This window comes from Lissotriton vulgaris, chromosome 6, assembly GCF_964263255.1.
Source record: "Lissotriton vulgaris chromosome 6, aLisVul1.2, whole genome shotgun sequence".
Classification (NCBI taxonomy): domain Eukaryota; kingdom Metazoa; phylum Chordata; class Amphibia; order Caudata; family Salamandridae; genus Lissotriton; species Lissotriton vulgaris.
Genome location: NC_141694.1, coordinates 1,053,794,932 through 1,053,821,769, shown reverse-complemented (window position 1 = coordinate 1,053,821,769; position 26,838 = coordinate 1,053,794,932). Strand labels below are relative to the sequence as shown.

The 26,838-nt window shown below is 48.9% G+C and overlaps 1 protein-coding gene across 1 annotated transcript in view; it reads right to left on the bottom strand.

Annotated features, from left to right (window-relative positions):
• The window catches only part of LOC147708403 (presenilin-2-like), a 448,344-nt gene extending 421,781 nt beyond the window's left edge, over window positions 1-26,563 (bottom strand). Inside the window, exon 1 of the mRNA XM_086927117.1 lies at window positions 26,408-26,563. The gene's annotated coding sequence lies outside the window, so the exon portion shown is untranslated. The remainder of the gene's footprint in view (window positions 1-26,407) is intronic.
• Between the last annotated feature and the right edge of the window lie 275 nt (window positions 26,564-26,838).

The window sequence follows — 26,838 nt, the reverse complement described above, 5'->3', positions numbered from 1 at the left end:
GTCAAGCACCTTCTTTAGGAAAAAGAAAAAGTGAAAGAGTGATCAGCATTTCTAAAAAGAAACTGAGGTAGGGTGTCAAAGACGGATACGGCAGCAATTCAGAGACATTTTTCATTCCTATGGCACTCAAGCATTATAGCAATCAAGGCAGAAGATTTACTAGTTGAAAAACTGTCCCTTTTAAATACACCAAACAAGTGTAACTCTTCTTTTAAAGTGTATGTTTTTATCCCATTCATTTTATTGTACGTTTTAAACCCAGTCCCTGAAATTTGTTTTATTGTAAAACGATGAATGTTCTTATTTTTGTGCACTTTGATGGTTTAAACAACCGAATAAAGTTATTTCAAGTGTCATTTTAATATTTTAATTTATTCACAAGGCAAACTCCTCAATGTGTTAAAAACATGCATGCCAGTCAGTCAGTCAATAACTTTATTTCGGCCGTTGCGGCCATAAGAGTGTCACATGCATATAGTATAATACAGGCATAGTAAAAGATTCAAATTTAAAATAGTAATCTGGAATGACATGAAGAATTTCCCTTAGAGAGTCCAGACTTCCTCATACTCTGAGGGATGAAAGAAGGCCACGAAAGTGCATGGAGTATAAAACATTAATAACAATCATGCAAAGCAGGTACCAAGGTTTTATGAAATCAGCCTTATCCCCAGTGATCTAATCAACGCCTTAAAAGTGCCAGTGCATAAAGTGCAAAGAGACCGGCACGCTACTCCGGGACCCAAGAATGAATTTCCCTGAGACAGAGGCCAGTGGATGACCACAAGGTGGCGAGCGTGTGCGCGGCCCTATCGACAGACGCTGAGCGAACAGACGCTGTGCGAGCAGGAGCTTGGCGGCACCTGTTATCTCGGGGGTTATCTGACCACAGCCCCAGGCCCAAGCCACCCTGCACCCGCACCCTGACTGCTTTGATTTTCGGCTCTCCGGCTCTCCTTCAGCTGCACAGACGGGAGGCCGAGAAGCCAAGACTTGGACCTTGCTCCCGCCCCTGCTAACCGTCTGGACGCTCCGGCCAGCCCAGAGCCACCGAGGAGGAAGAAGGAAGAAGGAAGCAGCCGGTCGGCGAGTCAAGGGGTGTGAGAAGTTGGCCTGATATATGATGTTTCCAATTCTGGAACCACCTTGTATCAGTCCAAACAATCCCTTATGGTGTCTGGTTGTAAGTCAACCTTATTAGACAAGCTATCCTATTGGTAGCATGGACTAAGCAGCCTTAAAGGCTAAACTCAAGAGGTAGTGTTAAGCGAGCTGTTTTACCAATCACAATCCTGTAATACCAAATGAAAGGACACCACCCAAGTATATATTATAAAAATATATGTGTTTATTACTAAAATAATCCCCAGTACTCTTATGAGCAAAGGGGCACAAGCGTTAAATCAAAAGCACAGGATAACATATGAAAGTTGCACAATTATGGATGAGGGCGGGTGGCCACTCAAACCATATATTAAGAAAGTGGTATAAGAGATACCAATCGAACAGTGGTTAGGCCTAGGGAATCGCTGGGAGAAGTCGGGACAAGCAATGCTGAAGTCGGGAAAAGCCCGCGGGATTCGGGTGCAGCGCTTAAAGCACACGCATGCACCAATGCAAAGTCAATGGTGCGTAAAAGTTAGACAAATAGAGTTTAAGGATACTTCCGCTGAACCTAGTTGGACGAAACTTTAGACACAGACCCTAGAGGTGTGTACCAGTGTGGGAACATCGGCGTTGCTGAGTTACCTCACCCACAGGAAGCGGGTGCATAGGGTCGAAGTGGCGTCGGGTTCTGTCATTCACTTTTAATGTGCAAGAGTCTATTACAGACATTTTGCAGACAAAATGTTTATGCATCATGCAACATACATGTAAAAAGTTTATTTTAGATCAATACATGACCTCACATATGAGAAATGGAAGGGTGTGACAGATTATTTGCAGTAATATTATTGAACTGCTGTTGTGTTACATACTGAAAACATACATCACTATCCCTGAATATCCAATGTACACACATTTAGTATTTGACCAAAGAAGGCATGAAAGAGATGAGACTGGATCATAAAATCAAAGCTGGTCCGAACAGGGACCCCGAAAATACATTTGGCCAACAGGCCCCAAAATCCTTAAAACGTCACTGAAAGTTTCTTTTAAAATTGCACAGGCTGGCGCGCAAAATGCAAGCCAGCCATGTGTTATTTAAACAGCCTGCACATTGCTAAATATGGTTATGAATAACAAGTATGTATTCATTTGTAATGTGACTTTTCTGACTTTGTTCCCTTTTATTATCAGTCATGGATCATTTATGCAGCTCTAGAAGACAATTAAAAGTTCTTTCTATTTATATTTGCTGTTCAAAGTCTGCACAGACAAGTGCTGAAATATAATGAGCTGGCAACCATAATCATAAGACTGGAAGTTTGTTGAGGGATCAGCACATTATTTATTTCCTCCACCCGGATCCCTGGTTACTGCCATATTAGCAATGGTTTAACACATTTGAAACCCTATGCTGCTGTCAATAACATGCATAGTTACTTCAAGTGTCTGGGAATGCACCCTGCATTCAGACCACTCACTCCTCATTATCACCCTTCACTTTCAACCTCACCCAGCACTCACACTGATCCCGATGCACTCACATCATTCACCCACTTGCCCTCCACTCACAGTGATCAATCTGCACTCACAGCGATCACAGTGCGCTCACACTGATCACCATGCACTCACACCATTCACCCGCTCACCCCACCCTCACACTGAACACCATGCACTCACATCATTCACCCACTTACCCTCAACTCACAGTGATCATTCTGCACTCACAATGCACTTGCGCTGTTCGCCCTGTACATCACCCCTCAGTCACAAGAGCACACTACTCACCACTGCACTCGTGACACTTCACTCACCTGTCCCCCTCACTGCTCCATCTGCAATCTCACTCCAATACGCCCACCACTAACCATACATTCATTCGTCCCACTCTGCACTAACATGCACGCCCAAATTCATATGGCCACCTCACTCACCCCTGTACGGAATGTGCGAGTGACGGTCAATTCCAGAAATTTCTGTCAGGTGGTGGGGGGGCTCAACCTACAAAAGTTTGAAGACCTCTGGCTTAGGGAGTTGTTCCCGACAGCTGCAGACAGGCTCAGCTCATGCTAGAGCACCATCTCACATTAAACTACGCACTCTGCCTCCAGGATTGATAAGGCCTTCCATAGGAGTGGCTCACAGGTTTATATGTGTCCAGATATAGGTTTAGATATAGGTATACTATATCTAAGCAAGGGGTGATTACACCCACTTGCCCCAGCTGAGTGATCAGCCAGTTGTGTCAATTTAAGAACCAGCCAGGGGTGGCAAAAGCTATGCTTCAGCCCCTGGTAGGCCATGGTGGCACCTATGCCCTGAGCACCTATAGTGCATGGTACAGGGGCTGACAAGGAGTCCATTTCCAATTGGGTTATGTACCTATAGTTCATGTATGTGAATTTAGAGAGAGAACAGCAGGCTGGGGGTCTGATTAGCAGGCCCACAGCCTCAGTAAGTCAAAAACCAGTGAAGCAAAAAGCAAAAATTGGGGTGACCATAGGATAGCAGACCCTACTCTCCTACAAGGGGCGAATAACCTGACTGGTGATGGTGCCCGGCGGTTCCCAGGAGGCAGCCCAGTAAGTTGCTCCCTGCGCTGTGCCTTGCAAGCTCATCGCTTGCTGTAGTTGGCTGCTTTGCTGTGTTCCAGGGCCAGGGCCAGTATCAGCAACGCCCCGGCCCCCTCCATCAGGGAAACCTTCCCCCTTCTGGACCCTCCTGGACTTTTCTTTTTTTTTTTTTTTAATTTTTTGAAAACCTTTATTGTGCATAAGTAAGACAAATACGGGCCCACAACCGTCAGGCCGGCCGCAATACATTTGAAGCACAAGTGCATGCAATACAGTTCCCCAGCGTCATCAGGTGATTTAGCTACTATCAATGAACATGGCACAGAATGGAAGTATGTCGCCGAGGAAAAGGAGCAGTGAAGGTTAATTTTATAAAGTTTTTTGTCGATCAAAGTATAAGCAGTGAAGAATAGGAACGCAGGAGAATTGAGTCCGTACAGTAGTTTCACAACATGAGCAGGCAGCATCATCAATGGAACAACAATGAAATTTAACACCCCGGGCAATGTGGCGACGTAAAGGAACAACAAGAACGTCAGTCAGTATTTACGCCCCACCCACAGCGCCACCCCCTCCCTGCTAACCTCTACCGCGGACCCAAAACAGAAACAAGGTAAGAAAAGCGCAGAAAATTAGAAAAAATAAGGCCCATAGAAATGAAATGAGGAAACCTAAAAATAACCCCCCACCCTACACCAATGTGGAGGCTACGGCCTACCCCCCCCCCGGCAGTGTGTCTGTCGCCCATTAAAGAACCCGAAATATAGACCAAGAAAGGAAGGGAAGAGAAGGAAGGTGAAAAGAAAAGGAAAAAGGAAGTTCACACTTGAAATACAGGGAGGAAGAAAGAATAAACCCTTCTACCACTCCCTAAGAGAAAGGGAAGGCGGGGAGGAGCCCACCCAAAATCGAATCACCCGGACCCCCCAGCCCCATGCAACCCCTACGCCGTGCAGAGCAATGAACTCGGTAGGCATACAATCAATAAAAAGGGGGGGGGAGCAGGAGTAAGTACAGCCAAGTTACCGGGTCAGCACATGAACGACCACCCCTTCAGTGAAGCATACAACAGGTCGTGCCCACCTCCACCCCACGTTAGGAAGTGCCACAATCAACAACAAAATATCCGGTGAGGGCCAAGTACTGAGTCTCCGGTGATCCCCGCCCACTGAATACCCCCCACCCTTCACAGAACGATGAAAACAGGATCTTCATAAACTATAGAAAATAAGGAGAGAAAATCCACAGCGCAGCAGCATGCGTTGAGGAAGCGTCCCAACCCGGGTCCCCACTCCGCCCTCAGTCACAGTACACCGGAGAGGACCTCCCTAACCCTGGCCGGATCTCAATCGTCCCCCTGAGCATGGCCTCGAAAATAGTCCCGCCCCCGCATGGACAAAGGGGTAAGATGGCCGCCCTCGACAAGACAAAGTTCCCCAAGCACAAAATGGACCCCACCTATCCCATACATTGACGGCAAAACAGAAACAAACAGTTCCAATGTCAACATGGGGTAGCAAAAAATAACACAGTGAGGGTGCACCGTGCGTGACAATCACAGTCAACGAAAACAGTTGCATAGCCAGCGGAGCCTTGCACAAACACAGCGACACAGTATCCGACTGCGTTAACTGTGGCAGGATGGGAAACAATGTAGCCTCCACAGGAGAAGCTGACGACGGTCCGTTGGAGGAAGCACTGTGTGAAAGTTGCTCCAGTGTACAGTTCCGCGGAAAGAATGTATCGCCGTCGATGCAGGGGGGGGGCTGATCGGTGTAACAAGAAGAGCCGACATCCAGAACACTCCCCGATGCAATAGCGACTTCATCCAATTTTGCCCCAAGCGCTTGGGAACACTTGCGCCAGTCCGCCCTCAAGTCGGAAATCGCGGCAAGAACGGAGGCATAGGTTAAAGCAGGCTGGTGTTCTATTGTCTCTACAATCCTGGGTGCACCACAATGTTCCACATGTCCCTCGAGACTGTGCGGGGCAGTCCAGTCGGGAGCCAAGATGCCGTCCGCCAGTTCTGTAGAGGGAGCAGCCGCCATGTTAGGTATCCTGATGAGTTCACCGGTCCCCCTGGCAAATCCACACGGACAGTATAAATGCGTCCTCAGCGGAACGCGGGCCAGCCACCGGCAGGGGACGACACACAAGAGCCCCCCTCGCGCGGGCTCCAACAGGGAGAAGCGCAACGGCAAACCAAAGCGGCCAGGTCCGTGCCGGCCAGGAAAGGAGAAGCGCGACTCACCTCGGCGCCGCACCGAGGAGGGACGTCAATCCAGACCCACACTCGGTCGAAGCACACTGTCCAGAGGAGGGGGGCCAATGCAGGCGCCGTCACAGTCACCAGGCCGGCGGGGAAGGGATAACAAAGCTGCTCCGCCGTCGACCCTCAGGGGATCCAGCCGTCCCCGGCAGAACAAAGCAACACTGGGTCCAGTCTCAGGGCTCGGTAATGGCGATCGCGTCAGCACCGCGATTTCGTCAGCTAGCGGGCAGGTAGGGACACCGGGGAAACACCCCCGATAACAGCGCGTTTCTCTCGTCCTCCCACAGTAGCGCCGTGGCAGGATTAAGGTCAGGATAGTGGCGCAGGAATCACAGGCTCGGGGAGCCGGGCGACTACACGTCTGTCTCCGCCGCCATCTTGGCTCCTCCGATGAAATGTCTCCTGGACTTTTCTTGGTCCTTTCCTTTGACCTTTCCTCGAACCTTTCTTGGCCTGCCATCGAGAGACTAAGAGGCAAGTGAGTGGGAGTGGAGGGCAGGGACAAAGCACGAGCGCGGCTGTCGTTAGAGGTTGCCGCTAAGTAAGTGCCCGGGGTGGCAACCGATGCCAAACTGACTAGGTCAGTTTTGGCTCAAGGTACCCCCTGAGCGCACCGCTCGAACGAACATCCCTCCCAGTGCCCCATCTCGGCCCATCCTTGCCCCAAACCAGCAGGCCACCCAGCTTGGATGTGATTTCAGCGAGTGGACTCACCTGGAGGTGGCTGGTGCTAGAATCCCTTGTGCAGACGGACTTGCCTTGCGCCAAGACTCACAGCACCCGCTTTGCGGCGCTCTGAGTGTGTGGAGGGGCCGCTGAGGAACCTGTGTGACCCGTGGGCGTGGCCAACACCTGTAGGGGAGGAGCGCAGCAGGGACTTGATCAGGAGTCCCTGCACGCCGTTCTACTGCTTGCCGGCGCCCCCTGCTAGCCCCGCCCACGGCCCGCCACACGACCTACAAATTTGACCTTCCCCTCGCCGAGCGGGACGCCGGGCGAAGCCCGGGCCAAGGGCGGGCCCGTTCAAGCCCGTTCGAGACCGGTGGAGGCCGGGCTGGGCCAGCCCTCTAACGTTTACTCCCCGCCTGGGTTGGTGAGTTGCAGTATGCAGACATTGTAATCATACGTACATTTCCATACATGTTCATACTGCTACGTCTGGTGATCTCTACCCCTGAGAATGTCTACCCGAGGGAGCAGAAGCAAAACTGCTGCAGGAAGGCCCCTATCTACAGGCACCTTGGACAACTTTATCATAAGGGCCAATACCTTTATAGACCAAGGGATCACGCTAATGGAGCGTAGGGTGTCCCAGGACCTAGCCATGGCAAAGAAAAGATCTTCTATGGGCCCATTTGCAGCGGCCAATTCCCCTGACCCTATGGAGGCGGTGGGCCTTCTAGATGTTCAGGCAGAGGTACATGCTGAGAGATGTAGTTTGCCTAACATGGTAGATCTATCTGCGTCTCATCTATCATGTGCCTCGCTACTGAGTACAGATCTGGAAAACACTCCGGATTTAGCTATCAGCCCTACACATGGAGACACTAGCGCTACCACACTGAGGGGCAGGAGGGAGGGCGCCATCCCCAAAAAACAGAAACCGAAAAACGGGAGGGGAAGGGGACGAAATCTGAAAAAGAATACCAAGGTTGTTACCCCTAAACCAAACATAAACCCGGACCCCCAGGTTAGTGTTGTTAGAACAGGGACTGCAGGGAATCTAGAAGCTCCAACTAGCCCGGTTGGGAGAACTGCTAGTAGGGAAGCGATAGACACCCAAATTCTGCTGCAATTAGAAGAGCTCTTTAAATGCTATCTCGCACCTATAGAGAATAGGTTATCCCATATGGAAAAGCAACTATCTGATCTCTGTTCCAAGCCTATCTATCAAAAAATCCCAGGGGCCCAGAAAGATGGGAGCAACACAACAAGCAGTAAAAAAGCTAGCGCACAAGCCCCCAAAAAACCGCCTTTAGAAGTGGCTAACCCCAAACCTAACCCAACCCCAGTTGTTGAAAAGAGAGGGGAAAAGGAAGGTATACCCAACCCAGGCTTCAATATTCCCGGTGAAGGGGCCATTCCACCCAGGGTACACAACACGCCGCCAATGGGGAACAAAAATGGTGGAGTAGCGGCCAGAGGAAGAGTGGTGAACCTCCCTCCGGAAGCTACACCGTTCGTGGTCGTTATGACGGGGGTCCCAGAACTGGAGGCCCCCCATGAGGAAACCAATTGGTCACTTCATAATAAGGTCCGACACTGGCTTAACCAAAACCGGCCCTTACCCCCACATCGCAGAAGCAAGATCTTGACAGTGAGGAGGGTGGCATGGCTGGGGCACCAGAAGAAATCTGTCAAGGGAGAATGTGTGATAATCCATTTCGCGGACCCACACACTGCTGCTCAAGTTTGTGCATGGGATACACAAGAAAGATTTGAGGGTATAGCCACCAGACGACTGTCCTTCTACCCCCCAATGAGTGGGCCCACTCGGGACCCTAGAGTTAACAGCAATTGGCACAGAGTAGGGCATCATGACTGGGGTTGGAATCATGGGCCTTGGGGGGACTACCCTCCGACAGAGCCAGATTATAGGGACAACTGGGGGGGCTTCCCGATCATGAATAGGTTTAGTTGCCTAGACATGGTGGATTGACATGAACTATCACCATGTCTCTCAAACAGGGGGAACACGATCCCTATAGCTGCGACCAACTGTGCGACTGGGAGCGTGGACCCTATAGCTCCCCATTTCTGTGATATCTCCGGGGCTGCTGCCACCCCACAAACAAAGATCTTGAGGGGCATTGGTGATATCAACTTACCCCTGGAACCAGTTAGTCCATTACAAGATACTAGTGAGCATAAGTCCTGTGAGCAGGGAGGGAATAATGGAATCACCTCAGACTTGTCTGTTGCAGACTACAGGGTAATCCATTTGCTATCCTGGAACGTGGCTGGGTTGCAAAAAAAGTTGCTTTTGCCCGAATGGAATGTGTTCATCGAGAAGTTTGATGTATGCATGTTCCAAGAAACCTGGAGCTTGCTCCCAGTGCACAAATCCGGCTATGCAACCTTCTTCGTGCCCGCATTAAGTTGTGGCAAAGGTAGACCGGCGGGTGGACTCCACATCTGGGTAAAAATTGGTTTGAACTGGGACATTACCATCCACGAAACAGGGACCAGGGATATCTTACATATCTCTTTCCCAGGTCACAGCAAGGGGAAGAGGATAGACCTTCTTAACATCTACTCTAGAGGGACTCCGGGGGTTACAACCTCAGATACACTCACGATCCTAGAACAGATATTAGCCAAATGTCCCACAGCCTCTAAAATCTTAGTGGGAGGCGATTTCAACTGTACATTCGAACCCCTATCTAGAGACGACCCCCTGGGTATAGAGGACGAGGACTCTAGATGGTCTATCCCAGCTCTCTCATTAGCTCCACTTAGAAAATGGTCAGCCAGGGCAATTCAGATCAAAGACCCGACCATGGAATTTAATCTAAGAGCAGTAAATGGTAGGACAATCTCTGACTGTGATGGAGCAATGACCTTTCATAGGCTTAACGGCCCATCCAGAATCGACTACATCCTACTGGATGTTACACTGTGGTGCGACCTAGTAGATATGGAGGTCATACCCTCGCAGGATAGTGACCATAACCCCCTATGTATGAAGATAAGGTGGGGCAAATTAAAGGGAAGTGGGAACAAAGCCCCCTTGAAGACAACTAGCGAGGTTGTCCCTTGCAATGGCAACCGTAGGTTAAAATGGGACAAAGTCCAACTTCAGGAAGGGAATCTTGAGAGGATTAGAGCACATGACATGTAGTAGCACTGACAGCAGAGCTGGGGGACCTCGGCCAGAGAAATGGTTGTGACCAAGGGCCGCCTTTCTCCTTAGCTTACAAGAATACGATAGAGGAGGTAGGACAGCACTTCCTAGCCCAGGGCAAAACGAGTAGAGGGAACACTAAATCTGCCACCACCAGTAACCCATGGTATTCAGCCCAGTGCAAGGCGAAACGGAAGGAGTTAACTGTCGCCTTGCAGAAAAAGAATCCCTCACTAGTTAGAGCGGCTAGGAAGGATTATGCAAGGGCGATAGCGCAGGCTAAACGTGAGTGGGAGGAACAACGTTGGCAGGATCTTAAATCCGCTGCCAACATGAAGAATGCCAAGCTGTTCTGGGATTTGATTAACAAGGCTAGGAAGAAAGTGTACCATCTATCACAAACCATATAAAGGAACAACAATGGCATTCCCACTTCTCTGCGATGTATGATGGGAGGGAAGTATTAGACTCACCTCTCGCAGACTCAGATCTCAGGATCCAAACCCTGACAGAGCTCGAAGAACCATTTCTGCCCTCCGAAGCAAGAGTGGCCATTAGACACCTGACCCCGAGGAAGGCAGCTGGCCCGGACGGGATACCAGGGGACCTTCTTCTGAATGACCCTGATGCCTGTGGCAAATTAATCGCCCTAATAATGAATTTGATCTCTAAGGGATATCCGGTGCCAGAATCATGGAAGGGAGCAGAGGTGGTAACTGTGTACAAAAAGGGCGCAAGAGACGACCCTGCCAATTACAGACCGATCAGTCTGATTGACGTGATCCAGAAGGTGGTTGGCAGGGTCATCATTTCCAGGGTGGGTGTCTGGATGAAGAGGAACCCGTTCTATCTCACTTCCAAGCTGGGTTTCGCCAGAAGTGGGCACGATGGACCAGGTCTTCCGTTTCTTTGTGATCTATTGGAAAGCTGTGACCATTAACAAGGGTAGTCTCTATCTGGCATTCATAGATCTTAAGACAGCGTTCAACCTGGTCCCTCGTGCAAGGTTGTGGGATATCTTGGGGAAGATGGGCCTCCCAGGGCCATTTTTGGGACTTATTGTGAAGCTACATGAGGGGAATTATGCGAGGATCAGATGGGGCACCCAGGGTCAACTGACAGAAAGGGTGCCCGTGAAGAGTGGAGTCCGCCAGGGATGTGTTTTGGCACCGACCCTATTCTCCCTCTTTGTGAATGGAGTGGTGGATCATCTGAGGGAGGAAGCAGCGGACGCGCCATCCCTGGCGGGGGAAAAAACACCCACTCTACTCTTCGCGGATGACACCATCTTGATCTCAAAAACACCCACAGGTCTTCAAAAACTCCTGGAACGCTTTAGTGTGTTTTGCATTGATAGGGGCCTCACTATAAATACCTCTAAAACAAAGCTTATGGCCATCTCACCTTCCAAGAGATTCAGGAATAATGTCTCGCTCAACGGCGTTCCCTTGGAGCTGGTCGATTCCTTTGACTATCTGGGTGTAAGGGTAAACAGCCGGATGAAATGGAAAGACATTTGGCCAAAATGGTATTAAACCACAAAAGAGTCTTGGGGGTGGTCTTAAGGGAACAGCGGGAGTCGATTAGTAAACCTGTGGCACCGACTCTTGCAATCTATGATGGTCAAGTATTGCCGGCAGCATTATATGGTTCTGAGCTGTGGGAGTTTGAGAATATAACAGAGCTAGCCACGTCTGAAAATAAGTTCATGAGAAATCTGGTGGCCCTCCCAGTCTCCACCCCATTAATTCCATTACGGTTAGACCTAGGCAGGCGCCTCATTAAAGATATAGTGCGTCTGTGCCCACTTCTCTTTTGGGTGCATCTGAGAAGGACACAGGAGCTCCATAACTATGCTGCAGTTCCAGCCAAACTTATTCTCCTCAACACAGGCAATAAGATTAAGTGGTTGTGTAACCTTAGACAGCTGGTTGTGCAACTGGGCCTAAGTGAAGCATGTTTGAGCCAAACACCGCCGCCCAAGGTAGTGATCAAGAAGATCTATTGGGAGTGGGTACAGGAGATGGCCATACACAGAAGTGAAGGGGGCCCTCTCTCCCAGCGTTTTCTGGAGATCAAATGGACAAGAAAACTCGAACCCTTCCTTGATTACATAGAGAAACCACTGGACAGATCACTTTACCTAAAACTGAGGCTTGGGACCCTACCGGTGAATGACTTTTCTTCTGGGTGGAAAGATCCGGGTGTTCTACAAAAAGCTTGCCCCGGTTGTGCAGCCCCCAACGAGTCTGTGGCTCATTTTTTCTTTGCCTGCCCGTCATATAGGGTTGCCAGGAAGATATGATCAAAACCACTTTGTAAGGGGCTGGGTCTTAGATGTCACAAAATGGCCCTTCGGGTCCTCTGCACTGATACGTCCTCCATTGCTATGGTGTGTGGGGTAGCTAAATATCTGGGTAGTGCGTGGCAGACACGTATAAGGCAGTCCATGCTCACCCCTCACCCCACCCAACCACCAGCTGGCCCCATGGCAGGATATGTCTTTTAATGGCTCTCTTGACAACGATTCATTGTACAATTTAGCAATTGTATAAATCGAGTTGTATGCGATGTTGTATGTTTACATAGGATTGGCGGTCCTTGCATTTTTTAGCTTTTTAATTGTGCTGGACATTTACATCTTAGCAATTTTAAACAAAATTGAGTAGTAAGGGATGATGTATGTTTATATAAGATTTGGTGGGCCCCTGCTCTTTTACTCTTTTATTTTTAATGTACTGTATAAATTGTACACTTTTATGATGAAATTTTCATCGAATAAAGTAACAAACGCCAAGAGACCGCAATTTTATTTTTATTACAAATTTCCGAAAGCTAGTTCAGCTCAGACCATCCAAAGCCAATAATAAAACAGAGTTTTAAAAAGTAATAAAACAGCTAAGAGTATATCTAAGAACTGTATCAGCAAAAGTCTATACCGTAAGATTTAAAGGCATGACCCGTCATGCGTGTACAGTTCTAAGATTAGTTCAAAGTCAATCAGATAAATATATAAAATCATTTAAGAATAATAAAAAGCATAAAAGTTACATCAATTGCGTGGTCAATGCATACCTCTTACTGATCCACATTTTGTCTACAAATTTAGCAACAGCATAGACAATTAATATGCTATAATCAGATTTTAGGATACACAACTCATCACTGTAACTGCGTGTACCTAGCTGTCTACAAGCAGGAGCTATCCACCTACAGCTCAAATAGTAATACATAGGACATGCAGAAAAAAGGTGACTGATGAACTCCGCTGCAAGAGAGCAGCCTGGACAGAGCTGGGATCTGGAGAAGGCTGGCACCAGGAGGCAACGAAAGTGTTAACAGGAAGGGAACCAAATCTAAACTGCATGTAGAGTTTCCAATCCTGGCGATTTGTGATAACCTCCCAATATTGTTCGAATGAGCCTTCCATCTTGAACTCCATGAAATCAAGGGTCAAGTGACTCCCGGATGGATGGAAAATAAGGGATTGTGCCACCCAGTCCCAGTAATATTTCTTGACCTGGCCTTTTTTTGGAAGAGATTCTGGAGTATTGGTATCCCATGATCCTCCCATTCCTAGAATGGACATCAACATTTTCACCCTGGTTAGCCAGCCAGTTTTCTTATAGCGATCCAATGCATAGACCTCGTTCAAAGCAGCATCATATGGGTGCAGCTCAGGAGTGTTTTTTAAACACAGTCAAAAGAGCAGAGGGTGTAGCTGTGCTTTTTGTACAATCGAAAATCTGCCCATGTCTAATCTCATTGGTTGCAGGGGGGTACTCTGTGGGAGAGAGCAAAGTGATCTCAAGAATGTATTTTTGGTCACTAATTTATTTATTTATTTATTTATTAAGCAATTTGTAATGCGCAGACTAAACCCGAAGGTATCAAGGCGCCTATCCAAATCAAAAAACAGAAAATATACAGAAAATGGAGTGCCACTAATGCAGAATGCCACTAGGGGTAAGCAAGTATGAAAAGATGGGTCTTGAGCGCAGACCTAAACGCTTGCAGAGAGGGGCTAGATTTTACTTCTAGAGGGAGGGCATTCCACCACTTGGGTGCCAAAAAGGAAAAGGCCCTACCTCCCCATCTTACTTTTCTGACACGAGGTACAGAAAGGAGGAGTTTGTGACCGGAGCGAAGATTTCTACTAGGGTTGTGCCGAGAGAGAATGGATCCCAAACTTGTGGGGTTGGGTTTAGCAAGAGCTTTGTACACCAGGCACAGGGATTTGAAACGGATCCGGTATTCAACGGGGAGCCAGTGCAGTTGTTTTCGGGCTTCAGTGGCAGAGGCACGCTTGGGTAGGTCAAGGGCAAATCTCGCTGCTGCGTTCTGGACCACCTGCAAGCGCTGTAGATGACTCTTGTTCAACCCTGCATACAGCGCATTGCAGTAGTCCAGACGCGAGCCCAAGAAGGCAACAGCAAGTTGCTTTCTTGCCTGGGGTGACAGGAAGTGCCTGATTTTCCTCAGTGTGTGAATAATCCCCCAGCAGGTCGAAACAGTCCTGTTGACCTGTTGGCACATACTGAGGTTGGGGTCGATCATAACTCCCAGGTTTTTGGCTGACTGGGTGGGCTTGGGACATGCACCCAGCGAGTCCGGCCACCACTCCGCCGACCAGGTCGATTCCTTTCCACCAAAAACCATCACCTCTGTCTTCTCCCCATTCAGCTTGAGTGAATTGTGGATCATCCACTGGCCAACTGCCTCCATGCAAGATCTAAAGTTTGCGGCAGTTGACGTAGCTGGCTGGGAGAGAGAGACTAGGATCTGGGTGTCGTCCGCATAGGACACTACCTCCATCCCAAAAGATCTAATAAGTCTGGCAAGGGGGGTCACGTAGATATTAAAAAGGGTAGGGCTAAGCGCTGACCCTTGAGGGACCCCACATTGCACAGACAGGGATGGAGATAGGAATGAGCCCAGCATTGTCCTTTGTTCTCTGTGTTCGAGAAAGGAGGAAAGAAGTCCCAAAGCAGACCCGCAGACACCAATTTCCCTAAGGCGAGATGTTAATACCGCAGGAGAAAGGGTGTCGAAGGCCGCAGTAAGGTCTAACAGGATCAGGAGGGAGGTCTGACCCTCATCAACTCTGGTGCAGATGGTATCCAGCACTATGGTGAGGGCAGACTCGGTGCTATGTTCCCTCCTGAACCCATGCTGGGAAAGATCCAAACAGCCCGAACTCTCCACAAATGCCGCCAGATGTTTATTTAAATAGGCTTCAAGCATCTTTGCGGGAGCCGGGAGCAGTGAAATGGGGCGAAAGTTCTTTAGCACCCCGGGGTCCAGAGAAGGCTTTTTAAGCAAAGGTTTTACAACAGCATTTTTCCACTGTTGGGGAAAAATGCCTTCCTTCATCGCTCTGTTCATGATGTCAACCAGAGGAGGAAGGAGAGATTCTCTGCACTGCTTGAGGATCTTTAGCGGGCAGGCATCCAGCGGAGAGCCAGATTTAGTTTTATCGAGCAGGATTTCAAGATCCTGACTGGAAAGAGGAGGAAAGGAGGTCAATTCCTGAGGCGGAGAGGATACCGCAACGCTGGGTTCAGAGAGGACAGGCAGCAGAGGGACGGTGGTAAGGGATTTTTGGACCTCCAGAGCAGTGTAAATGTCAGCGATTTTAGACTGGAAAAAGGCCGCTATCTTATTGCACAGGTCCTGGGAGGCAACCACAGGATCCGGTGTCTGGAGTGTCGTGAGGGAATCGACAATCCTGAATAGATCTCTAGGAGATGACACTGAGGAGGTGAGTGCCGTGAAGTATTCCTGCTTGGTTTTAATGACTTCGAGTTTATAATTTTTAAGCAAGATCCTATGGGCTTCTCTATCTTTAGACTAAGAGTGAATCAAGCTTTTCAAACCACCAGAATTCCGCCCCTAGAAAGCTGCTCCCCCTGCTTTGAGATCATAAATGCATAGTGGGGCAGCTATTGGCTTGTTCGATGAAATCTTATGCTCTTTGATCAGAGCCCCTGAGATACGTCTTCGCTCGAGATTCTGCCTCTTAACATGATGTCTCCAGGAAAGGTTGTCAGAGAGAGTGACACCCAGATAGTCAAAGGTATTCACTCTCTCTAGAGGTTTCCCCTCTAGAAACAACTTCCCCTTAAAGGATCAGTGAGGGTTCATCATTAAGAGCTTGATCTTTGCAGTGTTTATCTCAAGACCTCTTAGCGCGCAAAAGGACTCGAACCGTTTCAGAAGGGATTGCAGGCCACTCTGGGTATTAGAAACTATCAGAGTGTCTGCAAAAAGTAAGGTTGTCACCCAGCTGTTCTCTCTCTAAATTGATACCATGTACTTTAGGTACATACCAGATTGGTTACTGGGTCACCCTTGTGAGCCCCTGTATGGTGTACCATAGGTACCCAGGGCATAGGTGAACCCTAGGCCTACCAGGGGCTGCAGCATGTATTATGCCATCCCTGGTTTGCCTTCCAAACTGACACCACAGGTCTGTTCTTACAGCCTGGGTAAGGTGGTGTAATCACCCCTTACTTAGATATGAAAACCTATATCTATATACATATATAGACACATATACACCTATAAGCCACTCCTATGGCAGGCCTTGACAATCCTGGAGGCGGAGTGCTTGGTTTTATGTGAGAGGGTACCCTAGCATGGGCTGAGCCCCTCTGCAGCTTTCGGAACCATCTCCTTCTAGCTGTTCTATGATATAGCCATACCATATACTCTTAAGTGCATTATAATCCTCGCGGTTAATGCTAACTTTGGTTTGGCTTCATCAAAACATGTTGTGTAAGGTGTCAAACACTTTGGAATACTACCCCGCGCCAGTCCTGGCGGTGGGGGTAGCATTCCACCCTTCTAGAGGGAGAAGACATGTAGTTACTGGTTTACCCGGTTAAAGTTAAACAGAGCCTCAGCATCACAAAATGGATGCTGCTGCCACAGACACGAGTCTGCCCTCCTGCTGATGGACGAAACACTGGCAGGTGAAGCCTGGACAATGGGTTTCCTATCCAGGGAGGTGCTGGCACCTCCCCAGACAGGCTCTTAGTGTATTGGGGCAGGGAGGGCTGCATTCAGTAAATGCTTTCCAGACACTACCTGGGGCACAAAAGGTGCTCCATGCATTTACCAGTTCAACCCGGTTGCTGGGGCACTCAGCCCCAGCTCTGGCATGTAACTGGACAAAGGGGAAGGGGTGTAACCACCCCCACCCCAGGTCCACCCATAGGAGGGACCTTAGAGTTAGACGAACCCCTAAACTTGCTTTAAGTACAGAACCCCAGTCCCTAGGACTTTAGATTACCCTGGACGAAACTCTGTAACATATATCCTGGACCTACGACATTCCATATCGGCCGGAAGGCGGAAGAAATCTCCCTTGTGGTCAAGGAGTGACCACCCTGTTCAAACAGGCACCAACTGCATCTTTGCCGGTCTGCATTTTCGAGGCTCCCACCGGATCCCAAAGAATCTGCGACACAGGACACGGACTTCCAGACATCTCTGACCCCAACCTTCACTCACAGCAAAGCGGAGACCCGTGGCGGACACGAGAGACGTGGGACCGGAACTCCTGGACATCCTGCATTTTGTTACCTGCACTGACTTCCCGAGGTATCCCAAAGTTGTGCATTGGGGTGCTTGAAGCCCCAGCCCCAAGCACCTTTTGCACCGAAGCTCAGAGGCCCACACTCCACGAGTGTCCCATGGGCCCGCTTTGTGAATTTCAGCTCGACGCGTCTTCGCGGTTCGTAGTCCGTTGGATATTGAGCCCCCAAGAAGACTAACCTTTGTTCCAACTTGCTTTTCTGGTTGCTCCAGGCTTGCTCCAACTTCCCTGCAAAGGAGAAGTTCCACAGACCTTGCTGGTCTGCCCCGAAGCCAATCTCGACATCCTGTGTGGGTTGCGTTTGCCAAGGCATTTTGGGTCCAATCCGGATACCGAAACTGCAGTCAACTAGATCCTTCGTTGGACAGCTCGAATCCAGCTCCTGGTCGTCGTCAACGCCTCTTGGACCTTGTGGCTGAAGAGACAAACTTTACCTTTTCACCTGAAATCCCCGACATCTGGTGCCATCTTTCTATCGCCGTCCTGGTCACTGGCTAGTGGCCCAGACTCTGTCTCCTCTGCTTTCAGGTTCTTCACATCTCCAATCCACCCTTGGATCCACCCGGACACTTTTCCTCTGGTCGCCTGCAGCACTTCTTCGCAGCTCTCCACTGGAATCGACGACGAAACTCGACACGAAAAGACACCTATGCACCGGGTTTCCCTGGGTGAGGTCACACGAGTACTCCGGTGCTCCTGTGGGTATTGACTCTCCGAGTGTCCTAGTCTAAAAGCGTTCCATCGCAGTTCACCTCCTTGTACCCTTTTTCTTTATAATTCTAACTTGTTTGATCCCCATAGAAAGTCAATGATACCCCGCAGCTGTGTTTAGACACTGCACGCGTCTTCTGTGGCCCTCCTACATCCTAACCTTTGGTTGTCCTGAGTAGCTCCAGCAATTCCACAGGCCCTAGGCCTGCTTTCTATTCCTCACGTGGTTCTTATACAACTATTTTAGTATATGGTTTGTGAGGCCCCTAGGGCAAAACGTATACTGTGCAACTTATAGTATTCTAATTAGGTTCCTTGTATTGTACTTTTACCTCTGACCTCATAAAGAGTCCACAGGGGTTGTGTTTAGAATAACTACATATATATTTGATATATACCTTGTGTGGTGTGCTTTCATTTGGTATTCAAGAGATTATAAATGGTAAAACAACGTGCCTATCTCATCTCCAAGTCTTAGCCCGAAGGCTGCTCTCCACAGCTACCACTAAGGACAGCATTCTATAAGGTTGACTTTATAACCTACCATCAATAAAGGTCGATTAGACTGGTGCAAGGTGCCCACTAGAACTAGTGGACATCATATACCAGGCTAACTTCTCAGAAGAAGTGCTCGGGCAAAGACCTTTTGGGCACTGTCGATCAGGCTATTGGGTCTGTAATTAGAAGGCAGTGAGCGATCACCCTTCCTAAACACTGGGATTAACTTAGCCCCTTTCCATGAGGATGGAATTGCAGAGCCAACAGCTATTCCGTTGACCAGGATCAGAATATACAATGACCAATTCTAAACGTTGCTGAGAAATAAGTCACCAGGGATGGCGTCCGGTACGGGGACTTTAGATCTAATAATTGCATTAATACTGGATCTTAGTTCGGTTAGGGTGAAAAACCCATAAATCTCAGGACAATCATAAACGACTGTTGGGTCTTCGTTAGCACTGACAGGCTCCCCAGTATATAGAGACGTGAAATGATGATGTCATTCCTCAACAGCAATATTATTGTCTGGTGTCTGGGACCTATTTTCCTCTCCCCCAGTTACTAGAAGCCAGAAATGTTGTGTATCTTTTTTTCGCACAAGCATCACTTATCAGTGACCAACGCTCCATTTCCCAATCCTTTTTGGCCTTCTAAATCGCTTATTTGTAGGATCGCCTGGTTTCCCTCACTTGGATCACATTATTGAACGAATTGCAGTGGCCAGTTGGCTTCTAATGTCCCGCACTCATGCGTGTACCAAGCAAACTGAGATTTGGGGCTTTTTTCACCCCTTGTGAGCGCCTTTGTATTATAAAATGAGTAGCCAGCAAGTTATAAAAGTTAGTGTGACAGTCAGCAATCTTGGCGGGATCACCCGGAGGTTCAAGCAGACTGAGCATCAGTCTAGTGCTAGCCTTCAAGTTGGTGTTAATTAGGTCTAACTTCTCTGGGTCCATTGCTACACGTGCCCATTAAAGGCACCTATTATCGTTGGTGGAATGAACCCCCCTGATGACCTGAGTACTCACAAAGGAATGTAGGCGTCTAGCCCAAGGAAAGATTAGAGTTAGCTCGAGGGGATTATGCTCACTGCCCATAGTGGACCCTACAACCATGTCAATAACTTTGGGCCATAGTCTCAAATCTAACCGAAAATAATCAATTTGGCTTATATTGGTGGTCTGATTAAAAGTATTTGCTCCTGACTTATCAGAGTTGGTTCACCCATTGGAAGCCCTCAAACCAAATTTGAGGGTTATTGCTTCGAGCTGCTGTCTTTTGGGACCATTTCTTAATAGGAGTAGGGTCCAAAAGGGAATAAGCCATAACTCCTCCTCCTCCTCCCTACACAGGCCCACCTGCCCAAGTGGTTTGAAGGTGACATTAAAGTCTCCTGCAACTATTAATGGTATTTGGGTATTTCTTGCGTCTAAAATCTTCTTCAACTCCTGGAGGGTGGATGAAGTGCTTCCCGCTTTTGTCCCTCTGGCGTACAGTTTGAAAAGATCCACCATCAAACCATCCTCCGCCTTATATGGACAGCTAGTATATCTGGGCTGTTAGTCTTGAGTACTTTGACAGAACAGTGAAGATTGATTTTGATTAGAATCAGTAAACACCCAGCTGGGCGCCCAGATTTGATTTTGATTAGAATCAGTAAACCCCCAGCTGGGAGCCCAGATTTGTTAGTGATCGCAGGGCGATGGTGTGTGATGTACCCAGGGATAAAAATGGGCGAAAGGGACCTTGTTTCTTGTAGAATGCAGATGTCATGATTTTCTATGCATTGGATTCAATGGGCAAGTGTGAGTTTTGTTCCTCACCCAAGCAACATTCCATGACAGTAGGGTGAGTGTGGTGGTGTGATCCCTATTACCTAAAACTATGGGGTTAACAGCCACTTCCATAACTCCTCCCTGAGATCCAATCCGGAGTCCCGCGGGGTTGCCCTCCTCACTGTGGCCACTGGATGCGGTCAAGCACCCTTCGTCGGTCGCAGTGACTATGGGTAAAATTGAAGCATTAGGGTAGGTGGTCTCAAGAGGATGAGAGAATAGATTGGAAGGAAGTAACATAGAGCCTGATGACGAAGTTTGGTATGCAAGTCAATCATTTGCATCGCAAATCGATCCAGGGCTCTGCTGATGTGCCAGACCGTGAATAGGTGGCAACAGTGGGCACGTTAGTGGACGATATTTTATCCCTGTGTGAGCAGAAGGATTGAACCTAGCTTCGAATGCGATTAAATCGTGGGCAAGGTTTGCATAACCAAAAAGCAGCTCTATAGAGTGTGATAAGGAATTAACTCCATTAATCCTTTGTCCTCATAGATGTCCTCTATGATTATTGAGCGACACCACCTCACACTTCGTATACACTGTATACTTTTATTAATAAGGGAATCTTCATTTTCATAACACATGGATGTTGATAATCGTGGAACATTAGTCCGAAAAATACCCTGTGGGGGGGGTACCCTTATGGTGCAACTTGCCTGCCATGAATGGCTTGACGGAACCGAGCATCAAAGGGGGGACGGGGGGGGGGGGGGGGGGACTTTACTGGGAGACCACTGGTTTGCAACAGGCCTGGTGTGTGTCTGCAGGCAATACTAACATCGGACGTAATATCCCTAGGCATAGAGTCAGAGGGGTTCTTGTGGGTGGAGGTTGCAACCAGTCCGGGAATTGGAGCCATCAAGTTATCAGTAGTAGTAGTGCAGGTTAAAGATTTTGCAGGAGGTTGCTTAAAAGGTTGGGCTTCAGTGGCACCTTTATTTATTAGCAACTTAATTTGATCCGTTAACTCTTGGACGGCATTTTTCAGAAAGTCCACCTCGGACCTCAGATCAACTATGATCTAAAGAGAATCTTGACCCCTCAAGACCTGATCAGTGGTGGCAATCTTGCATATGGAGCGTACTAGAGTATCTCGGGCCCAATATCAACTCTTGTTTCCGGACTCCTATTATCTATACTGTGGGACTCACCTAGGTCCATTCCCACTATCACGGAGACTCATGCATGTGCGGGAGTGGGAGAAACCGATTTGAAAGTATAAGATCAGTAGCTAAACTAGTATCAACTGAAGGATTGTCAGAAACCCAAGGAGGAGGTTCGGAACTTATCACTTCCTCAGCCTCTTTTACAACATCGTTTGAATGTGTGAGACACTAATAAATGGTAAGGAGACCAGTTTTTGGTGCTACGTGTTTTAGGCTTTCTAAACATAGGTGGTATATGTTTAGGCTGGCAAGACTTAGCATTAATAGCGTTATTGGGTGAGCAGGGAGGGCAAGCGTGACAAGGGGTCAGGGGTAAATCTGCTTATGGGGTTGAAATATCTTCGCATTCAACAAGAAAATCATATATGCGATCAAGAACGCAATTAAGATCAGGGTCAGGGTAGATTGAACTCACAGTTAGTCGGCCCTCAAATCATAAGGTGGCCCTGCCTCTTCCTGGCAATGACGGACAAGGACGGGCCTGCCCTTGGGCCAGGCTTCGCCCTGGCACGGCCCACGCAGCAAGAAGACGTTGGCGCTTTTTAGCGCGTCGGGCAGCCCCTCCTCCAACTATGAGCAAGGCTTCCTGGGCTTGAAGTCCCCCACTGCTCCCGTGGGGCTGCCGGTGTTAGTGCCTGGGCAGCAGGAAGACATTGGTATTTTTAGCACGTAGGGCAGCCCCTCCTCAAACCAGAGAGCAAGGCTTCCTGGGGCTTGAAGTCCCCCACTGCTCCTGCTGTGCTGCCGGTATTTCTGCTGGTGGCCAAGGTTCATTGACCATAAACCTGTACAGACATTTCCAGACTCTCTCTTCCTCCTGGGGGGGGGGGGGGGGGGGGGGGGGAGGGCAAGTGCACATTTGGAGCCTCACTGTGAGTATCCGAAATAGAAGAAAACTGCACACACAGAGGCCTTCCTCCTCTACACAGACAGACGCTCCTTCCTCCTCCTATGGACAGATAGAAAAGGGCCCTTCTTCCTCTGCTGCAGACTGATGAGCATGCAACTTACATTAGTAAAATAACTTTAATGTTCTTTCCACTTTTCAATTTGGGATAATACATAGTTTCTTTTTTTATAGTGTTCAAACAATCAGGAAGCCTCTTCAGAGCACCAAAAAAAACAAATAATGATCATAAATCTTATAGACCCCTGCACGTGGTTTATATAGGAAACTACCAGGGCTTTAAGTGGGCTGGGTCTCGCTGGTGCTGAGCACTGGCAGTTTTTTAAAGGGGGCCTCAAGACAGGTCTCTATCGGGCTTTGTTTTGTTCCCTGGCACAGGCATTCTGTTTTTTTCCGGAGTGCAGTGACAGCACGCACATCTATGTGCGCGTGCTCACACTGCTCATTTCTCACTAGTGAAGAAGTTAAGGTATGACGTCATACCAGTTAATGGTTGAAGGGGAAGGGAAATCCTTTAAAGAGAGTCATTTTCCCTCTGGATTTCCCTTCTCTTTTTGAAACTCAAGAGCAGCACATTGTTGTGTTGTCACCAGGGCTTTAAGTGGAAGCTTTTTTAACATTCTATATAAGCCATAGTTGCTGCTTATTTATCTTATGCAACTAACAACCATTGACAAAGCCAATAGCCTGGACTTGTTGTAAGTATGATGCTACTTGTTGTACCATATATCTGGAAGGAATGACAGAAACAGCAAAATACGGGCGGCACACTATGCTAAGCACAGATTTTTACCTTACGTGTGTTCAAGCCACGCCCCTAATTACATTGCCCACACCCTTTTGAGAGCCCCCCAGTTTTTTCATCCCACTTAAAGCCCTGGAGACTACACACAGTAAATTATATGCTTACATGATACACATTTTGTTTTTTACTGATACACATTGCTAAGGTTTTACCTCACCCAAGAACGCCACCCGCAAACACCACCAGCTGATCCGCACCACCAAGAAGACAGCATTCAAAGAACGACTGGACAACAACACCCACAACAGCAAGGAACTCTTCAGCATCGTCAAAGAGCTCTCCAACCCCAGCGCCTGCAACAACGACATCCCACCCTCGCAAGACCTCTGCGACTCTCTCGCCTCGTTCTTCCACCGCAAGATCACCGACATACACAACAGCTTTGGCACTCCAACCGCAATGACCACGAACCCTACCACCGAACCGACACCCACCACCACCCTCTACACCTGGACCTCTGTCAGCACAGACGACACCACAGGCCTGATGAACACCATCCACTCCGGTTCACCCACCGACCCCTGCCCTCACTACGTCTACAACAAAGCCGCCTCCATCATCGCACCCCAACTCCGACTCGTCATCAACAGCTCCTTCGAATCCGCCACCTTCCCGGAGAGCTGGAAACAGGCCGAACTGAGCGCCCTCCTGAAGAAACCCACCGCGGACCCCACGGACCTCAAGAACTTCCGCCCCATCTCGCTCAACCCCTTTCCAGCCAAAGTCATAGAGAAGACCGTCAACAGACAACTCTCCGCCTTCCTCGAGACCAACGGATCCCTCGACCTCTCACAGTCCGGTTTCCGAGCAAACCACAGCACCGAAACCGCCCTCATCGCTGCCACCGACGACATCAGGTCCCTGCTCGACAACGGGGAAACTGCGGCCCTCATCCTCCTGGACCTCTCAGCTGCCTTCGACACCGTATGCCACCGCACCCTGATACAGCGCCTCAGCAACACCGGAATCCAAGGAGCGGCCCTGAAATGGATCATCTCGTTCCTCACCGGAAGAACCCAGAGAGTCCGCCTCCCCTCGTTCCGCTCCATGGCCTCCGAAGTCATCTGCGGCGTACCGCAAGGTTCCTCGCTCAGCCCCACCCTCTTCAACGTCTACATGAGCCCTCTCGCAGCCATCGCTCGCCAGCACAACCTCAACATCATCTCCTACGCAGACGACACCCAGCTGATCCTCTCCCTCACCAACGACCCCGCCACCGCCAAAGCCAACCTCCAGGAAGGAATGAAAGACGTCGCAGAATGGATGAGACCAGCCGCCTGAAACTGAACTCAGACAAAACGGAAGTCCTCATCCTAGGACCAGCTCCCTCCGCCTGGGATGACTCCTGGTGGCCCCCTGCCCTGGGCACCGCACCCAAACCAACAGACCATGCACGCAACCTGGGCTTCATCCTGGACTCCTCCCTCACGATGACCAAGCAAGTTAACGCCGTCTCGTCTTCCTGCTTCAATACCCTACGCATGCTTCGAAAGATCTTCCGTTGGATCCCCACCGAAACCAGGAAAACAGTCACACAGGCCCTCTTCACCAGCCGTCAGGACTACGGAAACACCCTCTACGCGGGAACCACAGCCAAGATCCAGAAGAGACTGCAGTGCATCCAGAATGCCTCAGCACGACTCATCCTGAACATCACCCGCCGCAGCCACATCTCTACCCACCTGAGAGACCTGCACTGGCTCCCAGTCAACAAGAGGATCACGTTCCGACTCCTCACCCACGCACAGAAGGCTCTCCACGACACGGGCCCGAAATACCTCAACAGCCGCCTCACCTTCTACACACCCACCCGCCAGCTCTGTTCCGCCAGCCTCGCCCTCGCATCCGTCCCTCGAATTCGGAAGTCCACCACCGGAGGAAGATCCTTCTCCTACCTGGCGGCCAAGACATGGAACTCCCTGCCCACTCACCTATGGAAGACCCTGGACCATCATCTGGCTGTTCGAGCAGTAGCGTCCCCCCCCCCCCCCCTCCCCTCAGCGCCTTGAGACCCTCACGGGTGAGTAGCGCGCTATACAAATGCTATGATTGATTGATCGACCCATGACTATAATGGAGGCCCCAATATGGTTGTGACACACCTTATGATGAAGTGACATTGAAGCACACTGTCTATGCTAAATTGTCCCTCTCCTGTTTTTATTATGTCTTCGTTCCTGCTTTTGGGCTTCAATGGGTGGCAAGCTTTGTCACCGAACATTGGATGGCTAGCACCACGCAGAATTAATGAGTTCGGGCGAGTTATTTAATTCCAAGGTTTTATCATGGAAGATCATATTTGTGAGTAAAAGACAATCTGCGGAACACGCTCGTCACTAGTCTCCCCATTGGACTGTTCATATGAAATGGTATCCACCGATAATTTGGTAAATTTCACTCTTATGCAGGCAACTCACCATGTTGCTGGAGCTGTGCCATCTCCCACGTGTGGTAATGGGCAGAAAGTAAGGGCGAGTATGCCTTCTAGATTTGTTTGCCGTCTGATATTCGTGGTGCTACATTTATCATATTAAAGGCACGACTACAATTACCCGGAAGCAAACAAAAAAACGTATAGATCATTCACATTTAACAACGTACAACTTAGGAAATCTGGATGTGTCGTGGCCCGTAGTATTTCATAGGTGAGGTTTATGGGTAGTTAGTATGTGTACCTTTAACATTTCTCACTGAAATGTACGTACTGGAGGGGGTTTTCCCTCTCCGACTGCCTTCTGTGGAGAATCAAGTATCGCATCTTCCCTTCCAGAAACAATCCTACCCAAGGGCTCTCTCTGCTGGTTAGGTTGCTGATCGGTCTTATGTGTACAGTGTGCTGGAGCCTGATGCGACAAAACTCTCATATTGTACCTCACTCTAATTTGGAAGGCATCACCCTCCTTTAAATCGTATTAAACCACCTAAAGCATATGTATCTACTGACCTCAAATTAATCATCCTCGCAAGAAAAACGTCGTTTGCACGACCCCTCACAGTCAACAGGTAGTGAGACGTACGTGCTTAGCAGACCCCCCTCGCAGGCCAGAGACTTCCCCGTATGACTCCTAATCTGCACCACTTACCTCACGCGCGGCTTGATTTTTGACAGGAACCGGACCGGCCACTGTCACAGTATTGAACACAAAAGTAGTATTCTTTTCTGACAGAGAAGCATATGATCAGGAAGTTGCAAGCTGTCCTTGCGTGTCACGCCTCCTTTCCAACCTGCGTTGCTTAGCTGCAGGGTGAAGCTCGGAAATAGATTGGTAGAGTAAGGAGGGCTTTCAACTCAGAGAGAGGCTTGGATTCGAAGTGAAACGGAAAGATTGAAAAAAAGAAGCCCAATTTCCAAACAAGAAAAGGCCCAACAAACCTACGCCTACACAACGATGGTGATAAGCTAAACATGAAAAATAAACTAAGGGCCATATGTACTATATATAGGCTTTTCCCATAGACACAGAATGGGTAAGAGTAAAATATTTGCTAGCATTCGCGCCAAGAATTTTCAATT